General features: G+C 34.2%; 1 protein-coding gene across 7 annotated transcripts in view; it reads left to right on the top strand.

Moving 5' to 3' along the window:
* LRRC4C (leucine rich repeat containing 4C) overlaps positions 1-25139 on the top strand; it is a 487017-nt gene that overhangs the window by 356157 nt on the left and 105721 nt on the right. Inside the window, exon 1 of one of the 7 annotated variants that reach the window (XM_064714489.1) lies at positions 11413-11513. The exons of 5 other annotated variants lie outside the window; for them this stretch is intronic. The gene's annotated coding sequence lies outside the window, so the exon portion shown is untranslated. Of the gene's footprint in view, positions 1-11412; positions 11514-25139 lie in introns of those variants that run through there. One more of the 7 variants, XM_064714491.1, reaches the window with a different exon arrangement.

Below are 25139 nucleotides of genomic sequence, written 5' to 3' on the forward strand. Positions count from 1 at the left end.
CCTTACTTTGAGAGGAGAGCTTAGATGAGATGATCTCCAGAGTCCTCTCCCACCTTCAAGTATTTTGTGATTATTTGAACTTTGGCTCCCCTAGCTGAATAATGATTTGAAACTTATGTCATTTTTTACAATATGTATTTCTTTTTTCTAAAGAACACTGCTTGCAACAAATCCTTTGGAACCTTTGCTTGAAAATGATTTTTAAAAAAATTTCTTTTCAATTGCAAGAGCAGAATAAACTTCAGCATATCTACTTTAAACTTTATTTCAACAGACCCATCTTTTAAAACCTTGTTGAGTTGTAAGAAAATATTTTTTCCCTGGCAAATTAATAGGCCTATTTTATTACTGGATTCTGTGTAATAATTAGGATTACACAATGGAATTGTTCTTGTGTGTTAAAGTTATAAAAATACTGCTTGCTAATAGTTTTTAGTTTTATTCTTGAAATAAGAAATAATCTTAATTTATGTGATTTTAGTTGCTAACAAGTGCATAAATGCTTTTTGCAGTCAATCTCTAGTACTGGTATTTATTTTTTTTTTTTAGAAAGAAAAAAAGTCTAATAAAAATGAAAGACCAGTTTACACTAAATTGATGAGTTGTAGTGGCTTCCTTCAATGTAGCACACTAAAATGTTTAATTCCTGAAGAATTATTTTAGCAGTTAAGAAATCAAGAAATAAATGCTGCACGCCTCAACCAATCAAACTGAATCAAATCAAGGTATTTAAGTATTTTAAATACCTCAAGGGAAAGTTGAAATGAAAATAGATAGGCTGTTTTCAAATGCTGAAAAACAGGAAAATCAATATGATAGACTTGGGATTTGCCTCCACTAAAATCCCCAAGTTTATCTTGGCTTGCAGCAATTTCAGCAATCACTCCAATTATCTAATTGTGTGGATTGTGGATTATGAGGTGATGACTGTGGTTTGGTTTTGTTGATTTTTTACTCTTGATTGGAATACATGGTTGGTCTCAGCATCTTCACAGCATCAGAAACTCTGTGGCAATGTCTGCTGTTCTATCTAGAGCAGATGTTGCTGTTTTGAATGTAGCTGTGTCAAAGTGGCACAAACATCAAGCTGTAATCTAAGATGTCCGGTGGGATAAATGACGTTTTGCAAAGAAATCACAAAAGTATAAATCTATCCAAAATCTATTATCTGAAGTGTATTTCTAATTCCATGTGCGTACCTTTCCAGGAATAAAGAGGAAACAACTGATATTGATTCCTTCAACTGCCTAGAGGCAAGAGTCTGAAATTTGTAATTTGCAATACCTTATGTTGCAGGGTTGCCAGCATTAGGACAATATCTGGATTAACTAATAAAACATAGATTTCTTCTAGGAACTAATGATGGCTGCTACCCAGATGAGAGGAAAAATTAGATTTTATTAAGTATTTTAAACTACTGTTCAGACAGCTTTATCTTTTGTGTAATTTTTTTATTTTCCATGTCTTTTTTGAAATATTTTTGGTTTGAAAAGTGCTACAGAACTTCAGTAGTATCTGATAAACCATGTGAGCCTGCATGTTGTAATCCTATTTCAGGATTTTCTTGTATGCATGTACAAAGTTTTTCAGCATTGTAGATGTTAAAGGAAGCTGTGTTAAAACAAAATTTGGAAGACCACGTCTGATCTTGTCTCATAATCCTCTTTCCTGCTTTCACTGGAAAAGTGGAGACATCCTTCCCAAATGTCTGAAGTCTGGGGGTGCTGATGATAAAACTTGCATCATTCTATATTCACCATGTGTATTCATTTCCCAAAAGAGCATGTACTCTAAGAACATAAGTAATTCCTGTTTATTTACAAAGTAGTTGTATATAGACTGCAAAAACTCTATGGAAAAAAAAAAAACCAAAATCTCTCTTCCCCATATTCTTCTTTATTTTGGATTTTACAAAAGAATTATTAGTCAACTTAATATTTCTGCGATATTTGTTTAGATGAATAGACTGAACTAATTTTTTTTTTAGTTATTGAATATTGTAACTGGGCTTGGAAGAACTGGTTGTGAATTCCAGGTAATTGCTTGTATATATGACTTCAAAAAAGTCTTTAGTCTCTGACCTTTCTAGTCTCAAGTATTAATGAGAATATTTGTGATACTGTCTTTAAAAATCATACTCACATGTTGACTCACAAGTCTTAGAAAAAAATTTCTGTGTATTTTTGCTCTTTGAAAGGTAGTGACAGGGTTTGATACCCACGTAGGTAAATAAAAGAGAAAAAAGTTAATGGATTCATCTAATTAAAGTATTATTTCTTCTAGTACTGTATAAAAGTAGGTGAAGTTTCATCTTAAATTTTTACCAAAGTTTTGGAAGAAAAGAGTTGAATTTTGAATTTATGGAAATTAAGAATTAGTCAGGTTATATTTCACTGTGTAACTCAGATTCTCCTCCAAATTAATTCATGATTGGAAGACCCAGACTCACCTGCAGAGATAAACACTGATGGTTTTTTCACAAGCTGCAGTAATAAACCTCTTCATACTGGTTTTATTTATGTTTTGCTTCTGTGATTTTCTCCACACACTTCTAATAGATGGATAAAATGTGATTATACTGAGTGGGTAAGTAATGCTTTATTTTCAACACATTTTCACCTGTCTGAAATCAGATTGGTAAATTCTTCAATCTATTGGTTATTTGCAAATATTTGGTGTTTAAATTACAGTAATATTTTTTCTGTAGTTCAGTAAGCAGAGACTTAATGTGGGTTTTTGAATTTTTAAATATGAAAGAAATTATTTTATAATGACTTCAGGTTCTTCTCTGAATAAATACATAGGATGAATTGAAAATACTCTGCTGCAGATATTTACAGTCTGACAGTAATTTTTGAGAAAGATCCCTTCTAGTAAGCCTACTAGGCTATGTTTAGATGGAAAAAAAAAAACCCGAAATAGCAAAAAACCCCAAATAAACAACAACAACAAAAAACAAAACAAACAAAAATTAGCTGAGTTAACCCCAAACAAACCAACTGGGGGGTGAACACTAAAAGTTCTTAAGTCACTAATATTTGTCTAACATTAGTAATGATATTACATTGCATTAACTGTCAGGTGAGTATACAGACATAATTTCTTTCCCCTGAAATACCTTGGCCTGCACTAAAGAAAAGTATAAATCTAGTTTATCTTCCTCACTGTACCAAAAAAATGTTCAGAGTCTCCTATGCAGTGGATAAAATTATTTCAAAGACCAAGGTTCAAGTCCTCCCTTGTGTTTGGAGAGGTACCTTCATCTGTTGCTGTCTTAGGCAGAAGAAATGAGGAGGAAAGTCCTTCTGTAAAAGCCTTCCCTTCTTTAAGGGAGGGAGCCCTCTCTCAAAGAGCTGACACTGCTGAGTGTAGTTTCCATGAATGCTGTCCTACTGAGCAACAGGCTTGCATCTGAGAATGATAATGACTGAGAGAGTGGCCTTTGCCCTTCTTTAAACCTGCCTTTTCTGACACCAGGGTCTCTGAGGATTTAGGTGCTCTTAGTGCTTTAAGTAACACCCGTTCAACATGCTGAAAGGCTGCATTCCGTTCAGACGGGCTTAAGCAAATGGAAAAGTATACAAAACGCTGGTCTTGCTCTTTTTGTTGGAAGAATAATAGAATTAAGAAGTTTGTTTGGTCTGGGTTAAAGTGTTTTAATATTAATTGTATTTTTCAAGAATATGAACTGATTAACCTCTGGGGTCTCAAGCACTTAATTCCATCAGGACATACTTTGCTAGGTATGATACACAAATGTGCGATGGATATAATTTGAGAATATTCTTACAAGAGTCTCTTTTGTGTGTGAGCATTACATGTGTAGACTCTATACACACACATATTTAATAACCTTTTAAACATATATAATTTTTTCTATATAACAAATTATATTTATATATATATATATAACAAACTATTAGTGTATATATATATATATATTAACTATACTATATATAACTAACACTAACTATTTAGGGTTATGAGCTTTGAACGAAAAAAAGCTACAAGCTCTCACCTAATGGCCCTGACATTTATTTTTATTCTATAGATATGTAGTTAATCAAGATACACTGTCCCTGGTAAAAGTATTTCCTCTCTAGATGTAAGATTGCACATCTATTGTTATCTTCCCAAGGAGACAAAAAGCCATGAGTTTTCTGTTGCTAAGGAAGGCTGGAATACATATATCTAGTATCTTACGTGATATCCATTATTGTAGTATTGTAGAATTCTCAAAACAGATGGGGAAGCGTACAATGAAACTAGATGCAAAATCTCACAGGAAGTCAATAGCAGAAACACAAATGAGTCTCTCAGTTTGTTTAATATAAAATTGTCCCTCCATTGTAAGAAAGATGCATTATCTGAAGTAAGAAACTTGTGCATAAGCATTCCAGAAATCATAACAAGCTGTTAATATATGGCAAAATGAAGGTCTCATAATTATCAAGGGTTCCCTGCCTGAGGATTAGGTCATTATTTTCTCTTGAAGGTGCCTTTTCAAATTATTTTAATAATTATTAACTAAGAAAAAACCCTCTCAGCTGATTTGTTTTATTCGCAAATATGGTTTTTTTTCAATCAGAAAATGAGAAATGACCCTGAAATTTGCCATCCCCTAACTCTTCTATTTCCTAAAACTGGTTCTGAATGCTGTGTTTGGTATTTAACTGCATGATGTAGACTGCATCTGGTATTTCACTGTATACTGAAAGGTACTCATGCTTTTCAGCATTGTTATTTTTTTCCCCTATGGTCAGGGTTAATGAGGTCTTGCTTTGTAATAACAGATGTAAAAACAAAATTTTAATTACCCATCTGTATCCTCATTTTCATCTCAATTTTTTCTTTATTTTCGGGCTATACTCTTTTATATACTGTGATTATGATATCTTTTATGGAATCTTTTACCTTCAAAGTCCCATAAAAAGCTTTGCACACACTTGGACTGGAGATGCAATGGAGCTGCAATGGGGTTGCTGTTGGATCCTGCAGAAACAGGGAGGCATATCCCAGGAATTGGATTTTACTGAGCAAATCTAGTACAAAAAGTTAGTTATATTCTGCAGCCAAAATGCTATTAGGGCAACTACTTCTGACTTTAAGGTACCAAATCTTTAATCAGCATAAAACACTGCTCCTTTGGACCACAAATAATTGAAGCTATTTATCATGTGCTTAGCGGTTAAATGAACTATTTCTGTGCTGGAATGCTACAGCTGTTTGTTAACACTGCACGGTTTCAGAACAGTTGAAGTGAAGAAACAAAAAACAATCTACTTAAAATGTAGGTAATTTCATCAGACTTTGATTAGTTCTGAAGACTCTAAAACATATGATAGTCAGATTTTCTCCAAAAGCATGCCATTTCAATAGGATTTTGTGGCTAGTGATGAACCTGAGATGAAAGGATTGTGTTCATTAGAGGTTTTACATGCCAAGTTTATGTGCTGGCTTAGATGGTTTCTCTGAAAAAAGGATTCCAACCTGGCTAATGTGTTGCTGATACTGCATTCAGAAACACCCCATGTTTTTTGTGATGTTTCTCTCTAAGTACAGCTAATCCTGCTCTGGCATTGTTTTGCAATCAGAACCTGAAACTGTATTGCAATATTATTTCAGCAGTCTGCAGTAAAGGTAGCGTGTTGTTTTTACAAAATTATTTAGATTTTATGCTGTAGTGTAAGCAAAGGATAGTGTTGTAGTATATTTAATTACCTTTATTTTTTCTCCTCCTGTTTATGGCATGGACTTAATTTGGTTAATTTCCCTGTCATTTAAACTTCCACTGGCATATTTCTTTAGTTTTATAGATCTTTATCTTGGTAGATATGCTTGAATGGTAGTGTTTCCTGGATTAATTTTTGGCACAAAGGCTTTATCCTATCTCCAGTTCTGATGTTTATTCCAACATGATAATGTGTTTTTGCAAAGCATGGAGACTCGTGTGTTAGTGGGCAGCAACCAGCACTTCAGAATTTGGAAGCTGTTTCTAGAATCTCCACCTTATGTTGTCTAAAATGGAAATTACTTTATTAAAAATAACTTGATTCGCCTCAGTGCACCTGTTTCTATGCAACAGCAAAGGCACCTGTGTCCTATTAATACTTACATTATGCAGCACATTTGGAAATGTTATAACTCAGGTGGATTATCCTCCTGGGAACCACACACATCGCTCCTGCCTTGGCTCATTCTCTATCTATATGTCAAGTTGTTAAATGATTTTTGGGTTACTTCAATGTGTTTGCAGCTTGAATTCTTAAAATGTGCTATTCAGGCAAGTAAAAAGAAACTTATTCCAGATGGCTGGTAGCAGATCTCCATGTTTTTCTATATTCAAATTGTCCAACATCTTTTTTGAATCCATCCGTTCTTTTGTACTGCCATTTAAAATGAGAGGTACGTAACTGGTAGGTCATCTACAGTTGCATGTGACTAACTCAGACTGTTGTTCAGCTAGAAATTATAATGTCTCTCATGCTGCTTCTTGTCTAGGTCAATTATTTTTGTTATAGTATCAAAGGTTTTGGAAATCCATTTAAGATGATTTGCTATTTTGCTATTGTACAAATATTAATTTAATTTTTACATTAAAATATGACAACTGCAACTCAGGCATCAGGTGACTCCTACAGAAAAGATGAGCAAGAAATTAACTTATTTTGCCCTGAATCTTACTCATTTAGCTTTAATGCTAATAATTTGAATTGATATCAAGGCTATGAAAATAGGTTCCATATTCCTTGTTAGTTAAATATGATGTGAGACTTTTTATTTTCTGGTGTGGCATCACTGTGTATGGCTAGAAGTAGTATACCAGGAAATGGCTAATACATTTACTTTTCATATTTAGTAGGCAAAACTGACTGTGTGGCGTATTAATCCCACCTAAGTTATCAAACTCAATGGTGATCATACAAGATCTTTATTTCTGCTGATTTAGAATAATGATTTAGCTACTTCATAGTTTTTTCTAATTCAGTATTTTGAAAGATAAATCTTACTAAATCGGTTTTTGCTGTGTTATACAGCAAGGAAGCCTACTCTGAGTAGTATATCAGTCATTCATGGTGATTTGGACTCTGCTGAAAGGGACCTGAACAGGATAAGTAGGCTACCTCCACCTTCAAAAATAAAATTAATATAGTAACTAATTCCTGACATATATTTATCTAGCCTGTACTTAAAACCATCACCTAGACTTCAACGGACCCCTTGCCTGACAGGTAGGCCATATGAAATCTCACAGAACCTGATTTTCCTTTTTAAAAATGTTTGGGCCTTTTTTCTGGTTGTAGTAGTTATTTTCTTCCTGTCTTCTGATGACATATTAAATTGATGAAAGTTTGAACTGCTGATGTCCTTGAGAAGATATGATTGTTTATTCACAGTGCCTTCATTGTATTTGTTTGGTTGTAAACATGAATAATAATTATATCCTGACAGACATGTTTTTTAACCAGATGTCTTACATGGGAAGAACACAGTAACAAGTGTCTTTTCCTTTCTTTGAATTAAAAAAAAATGGCTGGCATAAAATGTATGGAGAAAAAATAGCTTGTGTTAGAAGTGCTATCAGTTGTGTCAGCACCATAGCAATCATCAGTCAGTGAGTGAGGTTAGTAAGGAATATTTACCTGCTGTCAGAGTAGTAAGGACCTTGTTGGTTGGTTGTTGTCTGAGTCCCATTCCAGAGCCTGGAACAGTCTGGTGTTATGCAGTGAAATGCTTGCAAGTGGTTGTTGGGAGAACTATGTAAAATAGAGGAACTAATGTGAAAGATTGTTATATATCTGTCGTAGCTCCAATAAAAGTTCTGTTCATATAGTGTTCTTCTTAGCAGGCTTTTCAGGAGCTTTTTAATTAATTAATTTCCTGTCATTTCTTTAAATGGTTCTTACATGTTTTAGTTCACTTGTGAGACATTCTGTTTGCATTCTGGCTAAAGAAAAGAAAATTATATCAGTCTCCAGGGCAGCCAGTTTAGATAGCATTACATACTAACCACCACTTTTTTGTTTTTCCTGCAGAAATTAAGCTTATTAATTATTCTCTTTTTTATTGCATTTCTTTGAAAAATACATTTTCACCTACTTGCTCTTTGCTCTATGTAAAATGGAAGCTGATGCTGTATGTAGAGCAGATGCTTCATTTCTCAGAGTATTTCAACTGAGATCCAAAATCCAAATGCTTACATGGAACAAATAATTTTATTTATTTTTTCTGATGCCTTCCTAGATGAGCTCCTTGTCAAATCCTGACAATTTGCGAAGACTGTACATTTTAGTAGAAGGTATACTCTGTTCTCATGAGAGTGAAAACGTGTATGACAACTGCAGCATATGATGTATAAAATGGTTGTGTTAATGTGCTAACCATACGCCATGTCTGCTTTTACCAGGATTCTGATTATTCTTCTTCTTCTGCTGGAAGCAGAGAATTCGTGACCACAGTTGAAAAAGTATGAAGTTAATTTTTATTAAATATCTCTTTTGAGATAAAAAATATTTAATAGAGGATCATGATTTGTTTGTAAAATAAATCTTTTTAAAGACTAAAGGACTGTTGTAATTGCCAACATACAAACCCCAAAGTGGGTTAGCAATAGGATTTGAAAATGGACTAAGTCAATACTATGGATACAGGATTTTTAAAATCCCAGTAATATGCTCTTTTTCTTGTACAGTTGCCAAAGCAGAAAACTTCTTTTACTGTTTATATACACATTCATTTATGAGATTCCTTCAGGACTGGTCTTTCTGAGTGAATCAGTGTCGATGATTGTAACTGTAAAATTAACAATTTTAATGTTGGTTACTAGTCTGCCTCTGAAATTTGTCACAAGCCCTATTCTTAGCAACAGTTTGAGTATTTAAATATAAAGTCTTTATCTTGAGGTAAGAATTAACTGAAAATATAATAATCACATTTACTGGCTTTTGGGTCTGGTTTTGATATGTCGTGGGCTTGGCTTTTTTTTTCTCTACTCTTAAATTTCGCTAAACTAGAACTGAAAACTTGAAGTTTTCACTACTAGAGACAACTCTTCCAGTTCTTTTAGTTTGTATTTTAGGATTCTTGTCATATCACCATTCTGAATCAAGTCTATAGCACATTACAGCATTTTAAATTGACATTTGTTTCTGCCATATGTCATTCTGTGTTGTGGCACACCAGAGTAATATCATGCTTTATCAAGTTTATCAATACTTAATTTATCCTTAATATAGCTTTGTCTAATCAATCTATTCATTTGACTTATGCTCTTACTCACTAAATGCCAGAGCACAGACACATGGTTTCTCCTGGAAGATGCTATTTTGATGCTGTAGTTTAGGAGAAGTTTAGTAGTGGTTTAGCTAAAAGGTAATTAGGTAATTCTATTGCATTTTAGCATTTCTCAGATAAAATTTCAAATTGATTGATTTGGACATTTTACCAACAAGCTGCGGGGATTTATCTAGAAGACTGAAAGGCTAAGGTTTGAATGTGTAAATTAAAAGTGATTTTTTTTTGGGGGGGGGCTTTTTTTTGTTTTAGTTAGTTCCTCTTTGTTAGTGTTGCATTTATCTAGCCAGAATTACCTAAATATGACATTAAGGCTGTTTCCATCCATTTGGATTCTAATAAAGTCAGGGCAGGGAATCAGAACAAAATTCATCAAGAAAAATGAAGAGGCACACCTGGTTGACAGTGTCTGTACCCCTGTTATATCTCACAACTCAGCAAAACAGTTTTCAGAAAGGCATTGCTAAATAAAGTTAAGAAGAGCAGGTAGACAACAACTATAACACATAAAACAACGTTCTAGGGAGGTTGTATTTTTTATAATATCACAATCTTTTTCATTCTTTTAAAAAAATGCATTTCAAAGTGGCTAATTAGGATCTGGGTATGGGAAAAAACATTTCTGGTCTGCAGCGATTTGCCCATTCAATCATGCTGTAAGAAACACTAAGCATAACAGATCAAATAAGATGGAAAATTTCTAAGACAGAAAGACATGACTCTATGGAAAAGAGGTTGATTTTGCACATATCTATCTGGAGGCTGGTTGTTCACTTTGTTTTACTGCTGCCTTGGCCACAATAAGTCAACACAACAAAAATGAAAACTTGTCAATACTGGAAGTATTTTACTAGAAACCAAATTATCTTGAAAATGAGCTGTAAATGCATAGAAGGGGAATATGTAAAAAGACAGGAATTTTAACTTTTGTAATTATTATTGTCACCTCTAGGAGTGTCATGAATAATTTTCTTCTGTTCCTTTAATTTGCTCTTGCATGGAATGCTATTCTGACTGCATGTTATGGAATGTGGAGGAAGTTCAGTCTGTCCTTAGAAAAATAAAGTTAGGAAATTTTGCTATCTGGTCTGTATTTTCCATTTAATGTAACCTTTTAAAACATACATATGTACATGTCCTTTCAAATGACCTATGGAAAGGAAGTTTTGAGAATACCATGTGAATATATTTTCACAATGGATAATTGCTTCAGGAGCCTGAGTTTTTAACATGATGCATTCTATTCTTTCTTTTATCTGTTGGTCACTAAAAACTTAATCTAAAGTCCAGTAAAATGCATAAAAGTATTTTTTCCATTGTCTTTCCTCTAAGATTACAGTCACTTGTGTAATGGAAATCAATTTTTAAAATATGTGATAAAAATCTAGTTACTAAAATACTTTGCTGACTAATAGGGGTTCTTTCACTGAATATTTTAATCTATATTTTGATCTATATGGATCTTAGTAGATGTTTCCTGCACTGAAACTGCCTTACCTGTATCTTCTTTCTCCACTCCAAAGAAAAAACCATAACAATCAGGTCCGTAGTAGATAGCCTTAAATTTTGTTGATATGATAAACTCATATTTATTCCTAGAAAGGTTAATAGTTGGGAATATTTTGTAGGAAAATGATGATTCAGAGACCAGAATGGAAGAGTATCAGCAGACAATCAATCCTTTCTAATAATTTTTCATCCCTCAGTGTATCTATCATGTAAGTGTTCATTTAGTACTTGTGAATTTAATTTTTCATTATATAGAAACTTGTTAATGGTTGTTAAATGGCTTAGGAGCCTAATTCTCATAATCACAAATTAATTAAATAAGTAGAAACCAGAAACCCATTGAAAACCAATTAGTCTTAGGTCTGTGAGTGCCATTTACACTACAGAAAATAAAATTTATGCTTCTAAGTAGTTTAGGCACTTGAATATTTTTATGCTATTTCACTGCTAAAAAACCGACACAAAATTTTCTGGTATCATTTATTGAATATGTGATAAAGATTTATGTGTAATTTTCAGTTGTTTTTAAACACTTCATATGAATGAAACAGGCGTTCTACTCAGTAAATTTTGGGTCCAACAGGCATAAAGAGTTGGGTAAATTCCTGTGTTCTGGTTGAAGATACTTCATCATGAGAAGACACTTGATTGCATTGAGACCTCCAAGCCTCAAAAGCCTTACACATTTCCTAAAAGGGGCATGACTAATGGTGAGTTCTGTGTTCTGTTTATGAGTATATTACGAAGGGAATGTAGCAAAGAGGAGTAAACGGCTAAAGAAGTTCCTGGAATTGCCTGCACATAAATTCATTCCAGCTTTAATACTGATTTGATCAATAGTGTGTTTGCAGGAAGCTTGCATGTTGCTCTTGTGACTCCTATTCTTGGATTTCTTAGTGGTAAAGTTCCAGATCTCACCAACATCAAACAGCATGAACGAACATCTGCTGCCCTCATAAACTTTTGTTAGCTATCTTCCCTGGTGCCTCTGAGTGCGAGCCTGAGCATAGCCTTGGAGATGTATTACATGGGGCAGATAGCCAAATTAAAATTATTTACTTATATAGCACAGATACAGTATTACATCTACACAAATCAGTCCTAAAAACTACATAATACAGAGGAGGGGGAAGACAACTGTGGCTTGATGTATAAAAATGTTGTATTGAATTATCTTATTTAAAAAAAATTCCTTAAGTGGGAAAATCTAAGAGTGGTAAACTTTAATACAAGTGTCTTAAAATAAGTAGTTCTTACCTGCGATTTTTTGCATAAATGGAAGACATGTATTATGCTGGCAACTCTATATGGATCACAATATGTAGTGAATATATATAGGTAAGTATACAATGAGGGAGGAATTAAAAAAATAAGCAAGTGTTTATGTTTAAATGTTTGTTCCTGAGGGCTTCTGCTTTCAGAAGTAAGTATGCTTTTCTCAGTCATAAATATAACAAGTATTGTTACACAATTTTAAATCTTAGTCGGAGTATTCCGATAACATAAAGCCCATTATGAAAAATGGATATTATAACACCTTATAAGGAATATTTTAAACTAATTATTTATGCAAAAACTATATGGGTATAGATGAAATGCACAGTATTTCTTTAATAATTTGCATATTATCTTCATCCAGTAATAGGAATTATTACAACTTTAACCAAAATAATATCTTCCAAAAAGGTCCTTCACAAGTAATATGAAAGGAAGCTTTTTCCTAAGACCAAATAAATGAAATTTTGATCTTCTTTTTGCTCTTCATATTTGAGATATATATAACAGATGGGCAGGGAGGATTGCCATTAATTGTTAAATCCATTTAATGTGAAATGGAATAAATATCAATGCATCCAATGTAGTATTTTCAATCTTTACTATGTAGTTTTTCATTGTATTTTCTGGAAATGTTAGAATTGCAATATATTTAAACAAAAGATTATTGGCAGTATAGAGCTTCATCTATCTCCTTTCTAAGCTTCTGGTCTAGTGAGAAGACAGGTGAGGGCAGGATGGCCCTCAATGACAGGCTGCTGAAGGATCCTATTTCATCTGTATTGGGTATGGCAGCATCTCAAATTAATAAATGCAAGTACTCCAGGAATATGGACCTATTTGAAATTAATCCAGTTGTGAGCCACAAGTGTCACAGGTTTCAGTGTTTGTCCAGCTTGCTATTAACAAAAGTGTGCTTGGAACAGGACAAAGCATAGCATACAGATATTCCAGGGCTTAGTCCATGCTTCTCTAGCTAATTAATCAAATACTGTCTTTTGGAAAGCAAATAAATCAGCTCCTCAGAGAAATGTCGTCTTTTCTGTTTCACAAAGTACTTGCCCTAAAACTCCATATGAAACTGTTTAATGCTAGTAGACAACAGTCGCTCTGCAAAGAGAGGAAGTCTGTAATTCTTATGCAAAAAATCCTCCCACTCCAGAGTGGTTTACTGTGTCATTTCAGAAATCTGTCTCTAGTCTATGTATTTTAATGTCAATAGAATATGCTTCTGTTTTTTATCCTTAAACGTTTTGGCAAACATGAAAGTGATCAGTTGACCATCTGATAGACTCAGTCAAGTTGCTTGTCAGACTTCTCAAGTTGCTGACTCCATCTGGTATGAAGTGAGGAAAACTGACTGAAAAGAAGTTCTGATTTTATTTTTTGACTCTATAACCTTTTCAGCGAGTTCAAGCCGTGAATTCAAACCAGCCATAAGAAAGGCCAGGTAATTACTTTGTGATAAGAAGAGCAGCACTGAAGGATTTGCCTGGGGCTCAAACACTGATTGTCGGATAAAACTCAGCAAAGTCCATGGCCCCGAAGGACTGCTGAGGCTGGACTGCTGTAGGCTAATATGCTTAGAGGAAAGGTCAGGCAGTTGTGGAAGCCTGAACAGCAGACTGTCTCTGAGCTCTGTGGCTGGCAGTGCTCAGGAGCTGAGTGGGGAGCACAAAGGGATTGATTTAAATGAGTTAACTGATTCCGCTTTTCTTTAGGCCCACATTCCCCAGACACGTGAGAGGGTGTTTGTAGTCACTGCAAAGCACTGGAGCTCTAATGTGAGCCTCCTGCATAATTGGAGTGGGACATGAATATTGGATGTCTCAGGCCCTGAATCTAAAAGTTTGCCCCCATCCTTATTTCATGCAGTTACATTATAAGGAGTGTTTGGAGGAGGAAGAAATTATTTTTTCTCTTCTACACGTCAGGTTATTTCTAGGAAAATAGTATTCTTGGTTACATCCTATTACATATTGGCCTCCCACCTGATATAAGTGGCTAATAGTTTCTATTGGCAACCACTGAAAAATCAGAGAAGCTTTTTTAGCTTTGATTTATGAGAGAAGCCAGAATAATACTCAGGAAGAACATAGTAGAGGTTTCACTTTCAGTAATTCGCATCTCTGCCTCATTTCATCTGAGTGCAGTTAGGAACACAGCCAGGTGCCTTCAGCATAGCCACAGCCTTCAATAGTTGCTTCCACAAGCAGTGATTACACACGAAAGGATGGAGGACTGCTGGGATTCCTCATAAATTTGTAAATACAGTAGCTTTCATTTACTTGAACATCCTGCTTTTAATATTGTGTAAGAAGGACAGACTAATTAGTAACACTGCCAAAAGTAGGTGGTCATTTAAAACTTGTCTCTACCTAATGAACTTCCTTTGTTACTGTGTTTGGTTTGGCTTGGTTTTATTTATACGGAACTTTTTTTTTTTTTAAATCACTTACAACTACTGCAAGATATAAACATTTTTCATCTGGGAACAAATTTGTCTTCTAAATAAAATTAATCTATTGACTAGATTGCTCTCCTAGTCTGAAACTGCATTTATCTTCTTAATCCTCTCAATCATACATTTAAATATGAATAGTACAGCTAGCCATTGCAGAAAAATAGTTGGAGGATATTTGTCTGATTGTCTGGGTAATTTTGCAAGATTCTCAGTATGCTATTTGAAAATGGCAGTTGGTCAGGGTATGAAATTCTGCTCCAATCATAAAAGTATTCTTCTTGAAAGAAAAAAATTAAAAGAAAAAGGGGTTTATGTACCACTATTTTCCTTTTCAACAATATTGTTGTTCTCAACCACTTCTGCATCTTGCATTATTGTTCTTTTCTATGTCCTCTTCCTTTATCTGAATCATAGGAGATATTTTAAAACCTACTGGAGTGGAAAACTACAAACTAAAGAAAACTTCCTTCTCTACTGAAACAACTGACTCAGAAGGAATCCCTGTCACTGGCTTCTTTCCTGAATTGTCTAAATAGCAGACACATCTCAAAACAATTTGGAAATCATGAAGTTGAGATCTCCACCTATTTTGATGTAAATCACTAAACAGTCACCTGCAGGTAGTAATTTAACTTCCAGCCTGACTGGTGGTTGTGAATGTACCCAGGAAAACACCTTCAAATGGGTTAACTAAATGAATGTTTATATTTCACATCTACTGTTCAGTCTCACTCTGGCATTACTTCTTGATTAGGTTTTGAGAGATGAAATGTTCCCGGTAGTTTTATGTATTTCTTTGCCTTTAATTGAAGACTAAATTGTACCTTCTGTTGCCAACTCAACTAGTAACTTCAGTGTGAAAAATATGAAGACTCTTTAGTCCCTATGAAGTTTTTTGAGTGGAAATAAAGGTAGAATATGCATAAATCTTGAAAAGCTTCCACATATATGTTAGAATTGCAGTTTTACTGCTATCATTTTAACATGGATTTCTGACAGATAGCTACTTAATGGACCTACTGGAAGGAAGGATAATTTTTGTATTTAGTTTAGGAAAGAAATTGAAGTAATTTTTCTTCACATCAAAATAATATGGGCTAATGACAATTATATTCAGCAAAAGATAATTTGTATCTTATTGGAATCTTATTATTTGTGTTTTAAATACATACATGCATATGTATACTTATACATACATATATATACATGCATATATATACATATACATACATGCATACATACAAATATATTTATTTTCTCAGTATAAGATTGGAGCTTCACATAAATCTCAAACCTTTAGTCTCCTTGCTTTGTCCTGACTCAGAAAACTTGCAATTCACTTGTTTGGGGAAATCTGTAGGTGACCTAAAATGCTTTTTTCCTTCTGGAGCATTTCAGTATCATTCTGCTTGCCCCATACCTCCTAAATAATGGAGGTATGGGGCAAGCAGAATGATATTGATATGCTCCAGTGATTGGAGATTTTTACTGTTTCAAAAAAATCCATTGATTTTTGTTTGCTTTGGTATGACCATGGATTTGCTTATATATCAGTAGATAAAGTGACGAGTCTTTGAAATGAAATAACATGTCAGCTAGGTTGCAGTTGTATGTTCATGGGAGATGTTAATGCCAGAGCAGAACATATGGCTGCTCTCTTTTGTGAGGTACCATAGTGTATATAGGAAAAAAACCCCAAAACTAAAAACCACAAAGTTAGGAGGAAAAAGGTCTTGCATAAAATATGAACATGGCCGAAAATGCTCTCTCAAAATAACAGAACTGTAACCAAAATAACTGAGGGCATGGTTGTCACCTATAGGTTTTTCATGTGTGGAGGTCATTAGCAGTTTTTTCTGGTGTGTGTGTGCAGGTACTTGCAGGCTCTGGTGCTCATGCATACACAGCAGAGGTTTTAAAAAGCACTCTGGTGCCTTGAAATGACTTCTCGGAATGAGTGTCTGTGACAGTGCTAAATGTTTCCTAGCAGGGGAGTGCCATAGGCACTTTTAATAGAATTTAGAAGCTGATAGAAAGAGGCAAACTGTATGCTGAAGTCCTGCTGTCTGTCTGCAGCACAAGTCTAGCAGACGGGAACAGCAAAACCTTCTGACATTCAGTAAATCCTGTAAGAGGTCTCCAGAGGGATTGCTTCTAGGAGTTGAACCATAACCTTTTCCTCTATGAGTATCACAGCCCTTGTCTCACTGCAAAAAATTCTGGCCAGTGCTCTAAACTTGATGTTACCTGTGACATTGGCATCTTTTCCTTGAGAGGTAAGAGAAACATGCTAATCTATTTTATATAGACAGTAAAGCCTGCTATCTGGGACATATGGAGTGCTTCCTCCCATTGGCTTAATAGTAGAGGGTTTTCTGTAGTGTTGTCACTACAGCAGTGCATATAATATACCCTCAAGTATGAAACCATAATTGCTGGCCTGCCAGTCCCTAATGTAACTTTCTTGAGAAAAAAGTATTTGTGGTGTTGTGATTCTGAGGGGAAAAGTGAGTGCTGGCCTATTTGGTGCAGGTGACTTCTGAGAAAATAATAGAATAAATGATCCGTCTATTGTCTGCAACTCGCTTTCCGCTCCCTGAAAATTTGCTAAATATATTGGAAGTATTCCAGGAATAATCTGGATATGTTTTTAATTAAATTCTCTACTGCTGAACTGAGAATAATCAGCAGTATTTCTCAAATACTATAGGTGAGGTATTTCAAATGCAGACTTTTGAAATTTTGAAAATATGGCTGCCCTTGTTTTGCTGAAATTTTCTGCTCCTGAAAATGAAGAAGGATGTGTTTTTCCAGGCTGTGGTGTTGAGTACAAAATGAAGTATTTTCATGAAGAAAATCAGGACATTATTCATGTCACTTATCCATAGCAGAGATGCATCCAGAAAGTTGCTTTGCAGTGAAAGCCCAAAGAGTTTTATGCATCTGCAAAGTTAATGTAGCAGGGTCTGACAAATTTCTCTGTTCATGACATACAGCCACTGACCCTGGAAATCTAGAAGGATCCTTCTCTCTAAGGCATTGTTATTCATTAGAATAGAATATTAATTAGAATTAATAAAAATATAATATTTTGCATTAAATTTTATAATTTAAAAAAATATTGACACCAGTAATGATTTGGGCCATCCCTATGGTGCTGCTTGAATCAAGGCACTCTATGATACTAAATGATTCAACTTCCTATATGCTTAGAATTCTTTTCAGTAAAATTGGAAAGCTTTGCTTTTGGCCCATCTAGAGAGTTCTCAGGACTTTAGAAATAAGAAGTAACAACTTTTCCTAAATGCAGAAGTCTACTTTCCTTTCTACTCTGGTGTAATTTGGAATAATTGAAAGTGGAATGGCTGGATATCAACTCATATAGTCTGAATGTCCATGTACCAGTTGGTATTTACTTCTGCTTTAAGCCACACTCTACTCAGCTAAAAGTTTCTACCTATACATTCTGCTGTTTTGATTGTAAGCATTGGGAACATTTGCAGTCTCTTCTGTTCACTTCATAGTCGGTAACTTTATCAGTTCTGCATGTGCCAAATACTGCTCCGCAGCATCTGGCTGTTAAGCTGTTTCATCTCCCTGGGAGAATTTTGGTTTAAACCCATGACTAAGAATCATATAAAGATATGTCCAAGACAGATGCCTTTCAACTTGCCTAACATTTGATATTGATGTGTATAATAAAGTCAGTCTACTTCTCAGAACTCTCCAGGTCATTTAGGCTCTCCTGAGCCCAAGGAAAGTTTGAAGACATCACTAATTTCTGTGTTTCATCTTGAGATCTTCAAAACACAAGATTTATGGCATAATTTTTTTTCCACATTTGAATCTTGCTGCTTCAATGCTTGTAGTTGTGAAGACCAAAACTATGCATGTGTCTTGAAAGGATATATGAAGCAGTAATGAAAAGCTGGTATATGTACATGGCTTAATACACTGAAAAGATTTCCAATAAGAAACAATATGGACATTGGAAGAAATAAGCAGGCAATATGTATTCTTACTGTTACCTTTCTAATGATAGTTCTCAGAAAAACAAATGGTAAAGCAGAAACATTTTCCCTATGCCTTTTTAGAATAATTTTTGTTTTCTTAGCCGTGTTACAAAGGGGCTTCTCCCTCTTGGAAAATGGCATAGCTGTTTGAGAATGACAGGAAAATTTATCTATTCTATGTTTAAAACAACTATAGAACTTAATTGGTGAGTAAATGAATACTTTTTCATATATTTAAAATGTGAGTTTGCTTAAAACATATTTGAAATATGTGTGGCTTTAGATCAAATTACACAATGCTGTATGATTCCAAAATATTCTTTTGCCTATATACTAAAAATGTGAGTTTTGTGGTACTTCTATACCTACCTAATATAGATAAGGTACGCAGACTTTTGTTTCTAGAAGATATAAAAATCATGGAAAAATACTAAAAAATGTGAGTATTACCAATATTATATTGGAATGAACCAATACGCACTATTTTATATTTCTTATAAAGAATGTTGGAGTGAGTGAGGGGAAAAAAAAAAGTTGGAGTAGCCTGGTACAGGTTTTTGGTGGAATTTAACGATCCAAAATGGCAACATGACCGTACAATGAAGCTTGATACCTTTTCTTGTAGAGGACACTACAGTTTGAGAAACATCTTCTTGTTAGTAAGTAATTCTACTACTGGGACACAGATCAAGCAGCCGCTAAAAAGATAACCCACTTATTACTGCAAAAATATACACTCATTACAGCACATTACAAAATACCCATGACTTTGGAAATCATTTGGTAGTTGTATCATTCCATTTCATGGTAGGGGATGTGCACAAAGCAGAAAAAGTCTCTGTGATACAAAAAATTTTGAAGAGAAGCTTCACCTGGGAACAGGTCCCACCATGTATTATATAAGTGTTGAACAATAATCAACAATTGTTATTTTTGTGTAAACATTATTCTTCCGTTTATTTAAACAGAGAACATTTTTTCCTATCTCAGTTTATCATGTTAGGAATTCAGTTGTTTGTCTTCATCATGTCATTGCTGCTTCACATGTCCACCCCATATTACCATTCTATCTTCTTAAAAAGAGCAAAGAATAAAGATGAAGGGAAAGAATGAATGAGGAACTCTTACTGTTGTATGCAACAGGTTTTTTTGTGGGCTATTTGAGGCTTTTTTCTTTTTTAAAATTGTATGTTCTGCCAAGAGGTTTAGAGAAAACAAGCCTTTTCAATACTCCTGTAAAATAACAGGGAGATGTATTTTTTTTTTAGTCACCAGCTTTTGAAGGGAAATTACCTCAAAATAATTATTATATTGGTTGGTTTTTATCCTATTTATTTGGTATACTATAAACATTTTTAATCCACTGAATGCCAGCTAAAGCCAAAGTAGTTTTTCTTTTTTCCCATTTACTGTATATCTGTGATCCTTATCTTAGTGGTTTTATTCTTATATTCATCATCAGCCATAGTAGATGTTGCAGTTTTGTGCTGAGGGTTTCAGTACAAGTCTTTTGAGGCTCATGTTAATGCTGTCTAGACTGTTTTTATTTAAATTGTGAGAATGTGACCTACTTTCATCTCTGTCACTGCATCTGTGGATTCTCCTCTTCATGTCATGTTAATTCATCCAGGTTTAATGATTGTCCTGCCTCATTAGCTGGGCTTACAGGACACGTATGGGAGACCTCAGCCAGGACAAAACTCATTTCTCAGTCATGCCAAGAACATGTCACTATGTTTACCATGCCCTTTGTGACCCGGTGATCCCAAGTAAATATGCCTAGTAGTTATTATTAATGGTTGCTGAGATAGATTTCACAAAGTTTAAAAAAATCACTTATGATAGCCTGTCCATCTGTACTTTAATGATGAATGAGTCATGTTCACTCCTATGCATGCAGATTCAGCAACAAGAATTGAGTTTTAATGCTCGCTGATTTTTCCTTGGAGTACTGAATAGAAAAAATACCTTTGGCTTTTAAACTGTAACTTGATGCTACATTTCATTACAGCTTTTGCCAGAATTTGATGGAGTTTTTTGCCTCTGTAAATGTAGAAGTTTCTTGAATCTCTTCCACTGCTATTTTCTTTTTGTCCTGCTATCCATCAGTTAATTAGTACAATAGAAAGCATGTCAACATAATTCACTAAAGAAACTTTACTGGACATAAGATGTTTCAGGTAGCTGATCATGAAGGCAACTGGATTTGTCAATTAAATATATAGATCCTCAGGAATATTTCAGCAATTTCATAGTGAAATTGCCTCAAACTTTTCTTAATACAATGGAGTTTCAGATCTAGTATTTTCATAAGCATTACTAATTTAAATATTAATCTCTGCATGGTATAGAACATAATATTTCTTAATTAAAGAAGAAAATAAAAATATCCCAAATTACCCAGTGAATATATTAAGTTAAAATACTAAAATTTTATTAACAACTTACTTGATTTTTCTGTCCCCCAAGCTTATCACTGCTTATTTTGTCTAATTAGGGATGGTTTTCAAGGGGTTGAAGAGTGAAATTATTGCATGTTAAGGTGGTAAATTTGGCTTTCTGACTTAGTTGTTGAAATGTTGCAGGCTGTGGGGAGTTAACAGTTCCATAATGAGATTTAGTTGGTGTTTATTAATTTATTCTTCTTGTCATACTACAGTGAAATTGAAGCACAATACTTCTAACAAACAGCAATGCTCATGCAAGATCAGAAAAATGTCCTGAAAGTTAGGTGATTAGGACCTGACTGTTGTGGAGCTTCAGAGAGATGATTCTGAAAGACATAAATATCCCTTGCCTAATGAGATGTTATAGGTGTGGTCAGTAAGTATTAGACTATAATTAGTTGATTTACTTATCAATCAGCTATAGGAATTATTCTACATATAGCTTGCTACAGGAGGTCTGCTGTATCTTAGCAGATGAAGTAGTCACTGTGCAAAGCTTCACTCAGGAGCCACAGACTATTTTAAATCCTCAAGTAAAAGTTGAGTGGTTTATAAATTGTTGCTAGGCCTTTTGGTAGGTTTCTACACGACTGTATTTTGCACTGTATAAATCTCTATGAATTAAGATCTTTGACAGCAGGAGTATGGTGTGGTTACTGAAATACAAACTGAGTTCAGCATACTGCTGTCTTCAGTACATGGCAGACAGTTGTCTTCATTACTCTACTGTTTAAAGTAAAGAAAAACCAGATCATCCCAAAACTAGAGAATTAACATATTCTCATGGAAATATTTTTAGAACTTCAAATCTAAGTGACTTTCACTGAGATAAGTAACAATCCTTTTTAAGGATTGCAGGGGGTTTTTTGGTTTGGTTTTTTTTTTTTTTTTTGGTTGTTTGGGCTTTTATGTTTGGAGTTTTTTGGTGTGGCATTTTTTTGGAGAGAGTTGAGTGGGTGTATTGGTGTTCGGTGGGGATTTTTTGGTGTGGAAATTCAATTAATGTGAATATTTTCCATATAAATCCTTCTCAATATGAAACAGAGCTGCTATGAACATAAGTGTTCATAAGTCTCATTGTGTTTGGACTAGATCATCCAAAAGTGAGTGTACATTTGCAATTAGGCATGACTCAGTATTAAAACTGCAGTGTATTAATTTAATTGTATATAAAATGCGAGAAAATGTAAAACTTAGAATAAGGTTTCTAATAGCAGAAGAAAAGCTTTCCTTCGTAGTTAAAAAGCCCCTGTCTTGTTAACATAACTGCACTAACTGAAAAAACAGGTATCCTGAAAGAATTTATTTACAGTTGCAAGTCCATCAAAAGGAGAAGGGACTGAACCCGAACAAGGCTAAATGATTCATTCAAGGAGTTCAAGAAATCTGGAATTTAGTGGAACACTGAGGGGTTTCCAAGTGCAAGCCTTGGATGCAAAGCTATGGGATATTTTTGAATACCAGAGCTCTCAAGACCCTGTTCGACCTCTGATTTATAGGTTGACATTTACAAAGTTTTAACTACTGGTTGGAAATATTATTAAAAAAGTCACTGAGATGAACTCAGTTATTTTGCAATTAATTTATTGATTAGAATTGTAGGTACCAAAAGTTTCTGTTTAAAACCTAATGGATTTGAGAATGGCATAGAACATATGGTATTTAGAATTCTTTTCCTCTGTGCTTTTTTTTGGGAAGTGCTCCTTGCTTCCTTATGTCAAGCACTCAGCAAGTGCACACGTCAGAATCTTTTTGTAACTTCCCAGAACAGCCTAAAATGGTTAAGTTTAGAGGAATACACTTGTTTTCATTAATTCATTCTTAAAAGAAATCTGTAAAATGGAAAACAGATTAGATCGCAGTCATATATAAGTAGAGATGTGGCCTCCCTTGCCAAAAATATCAAAGTGTCAGTGTAACATAAAATTTTTCCATATATGCCTATTCAGATAGTATGGCCTAAATGTTACACACAGGTTTTTGAGTTGTTTTATGATCAGTGATATGGGATGAGTTGAGTAACAGAATTTTTATTTTTCACTTTCTCTCCAGAGACATTTTACTCATTAAAATTCAGTTACAGGGAGTATGTGGTCTTCATACTATGTAAGATTAAAAGTCATATCCTGTAAGTGCTGAAAAAGCACTGTAGGGTGGTACTCAGCACTAATGCCCTTATTAAACCCAGCAATACACTTAAAGATATTTTCAGAGGGTAGTTTTTTCTCTCCTAATAAAACCCACACAGGCATTTTCGTGGGAATGACAGAGACATCCCTGCATGCAATGGTTGTTTGTACCTTGTCATGCATCAACTTTGTCTCATTTCTAATGTAGAAGGAACAGTTGAAAATCATCACTCTGAGTCACACACCGTGACATTTTTCCATCTTCATTTTTTGCTGTACTATTTATTGGGTTTTTTTCTCTGTGTTCTAAATTGCTGATCTAAATTACAAATATCTAGAAATATGGGTATCTGGAATGGATTGTTCAGATGATGTGAATTTAAGCAAGTGGGATTGAAGTGGCATGTGGTCTTTCATCCTTCTAAGACACCATAGTGTGTTTAATACAGAAGCTTCAAATGGGAAAAATTAATGAAAACCAAACAAAGAAAAACTGGATGAAAAATCATAATGTTAAGTACAGACAGAACCATCTGAATAGCAAATAATAGCTGTGCTATAGAATAATTTGGGAGTCACTTAACACTAAATCTCACAAAGCAATGCAGAATATGATGCAGAAAACAACCCAGAAGTACTTGATAATATGGACAAAACACTTATAAACTGATTGACACTTTCACAAGTAGTTTTTAAATGTGTACATGGCAATCTTGGCAAAATAATGTTATAGGGACAAGTTATTTCCTAAGGGCAGATTGTGTATCGGTTAATAATTAGGATTTTGAAGTTATTGAAAGAGTTTGCATTTTAACCTTTGAGTTTGAAAGACAAAAATTATGAATGCATGCATGTGCATGATCTTCCAGCTAATCCTTTAAAATTCAAAATCAAAAAGAAAAAGTACACTGGTGTCAAAATAAATTAAAATTTTCTCTCATTTTCTTTCTATTAAAACCAATTCTGAAAAAATAATTTCAGAACAAAAGGCACATTGTTTGATCTTGTATGCAGTGTTTCTGCTTTGGATTTCTGAGGATTTTAATGGAATTTGAAATTCAGCTTCAAAAAGGAGCTATTACATATCTTGGCAATGAGGAGAAAGAAGGTCTAGAGAAACTGGCATTTCAGAAAGAGCTGAAACAAGTGGCATTGAGAAGAAGAGAAGAATGAGGTATGGAAGTGGGGGAATAGTGAAATTTTTCAGCACATGAAAAGTTGTTGTAAGCAAGGGCAATCCATGCTGAATGTGGGCAGGATATGTTGGTGAATATCGGATATGGTTTCTGTACGATATGGGTTTATACTGTGACACTTTTTTCCATGTCGTCATTGGAAATCTCATTCTAATATACACACTGAAATATTGGACCATAAGGCAGTAGAATATCTATTACTAAATTCTTCCTGAAAAATGTAGAGTGCTTATCAAAAAGGGTGACAGTCTACCTTGTGAGAGAAGGTAGAGCAGTAAAAATATTACCTGCTTAAAGGAACTACTTTTCTAAATATAAAATGGGATAGATGACTTCTAGATTCAAGGTGAAGATTATTTTTACATTCAAACATCATAAAATTAATTTATTTCCAAATTTTAGTGTTTCTTTTGTATTGGCATTCAAAGTATAAACCTGTTCTTAGTTTTGAAATGGCAAATAGACTGGTTTGTACTACTGCTCTCACTTGAAAATATTCATAATATATTTCTGCTATTTATAGCCTCTTCTTCAGACCTTCAGAATACAAAACAGCAGTGATTTTCCCATAGATTACAGAAATTAGTTGTTTTCCTCAAATAGAAACTATAATAAATTAATTTAACTGGTGGCTTAAAATTATGACAGTGACTTTCAAGATGCAAACAAACTGTTTATGGTTATGTGGGAGCCAGTCCATGAAAAGTAAGTGCAAGAATATCACAAAATCACTCTGGGCTAAATATACTGAAATTTTTGCTAAGGGAAATTAAATGACTTTTCCCCCTGGTACTTACTTCTTACAGACATCT

The sequence above is a fragment of the Zonotrichia leucophrys genome, chromosome 5, assembly GCF_028769735.1.
Source record: "Zonotrichia leucophrys gambelii isolate GWCS_2022_RI chromosome 5, RI_Zleu_2.0, whole genome shotgun sequence".
NCBI classification, from domain to species: Eukaryota; Metazoa; Chordata; class Aves; order Passeriformes; family Passerellidae; genus Zonotrichia; species Zonotrichia leucophrys.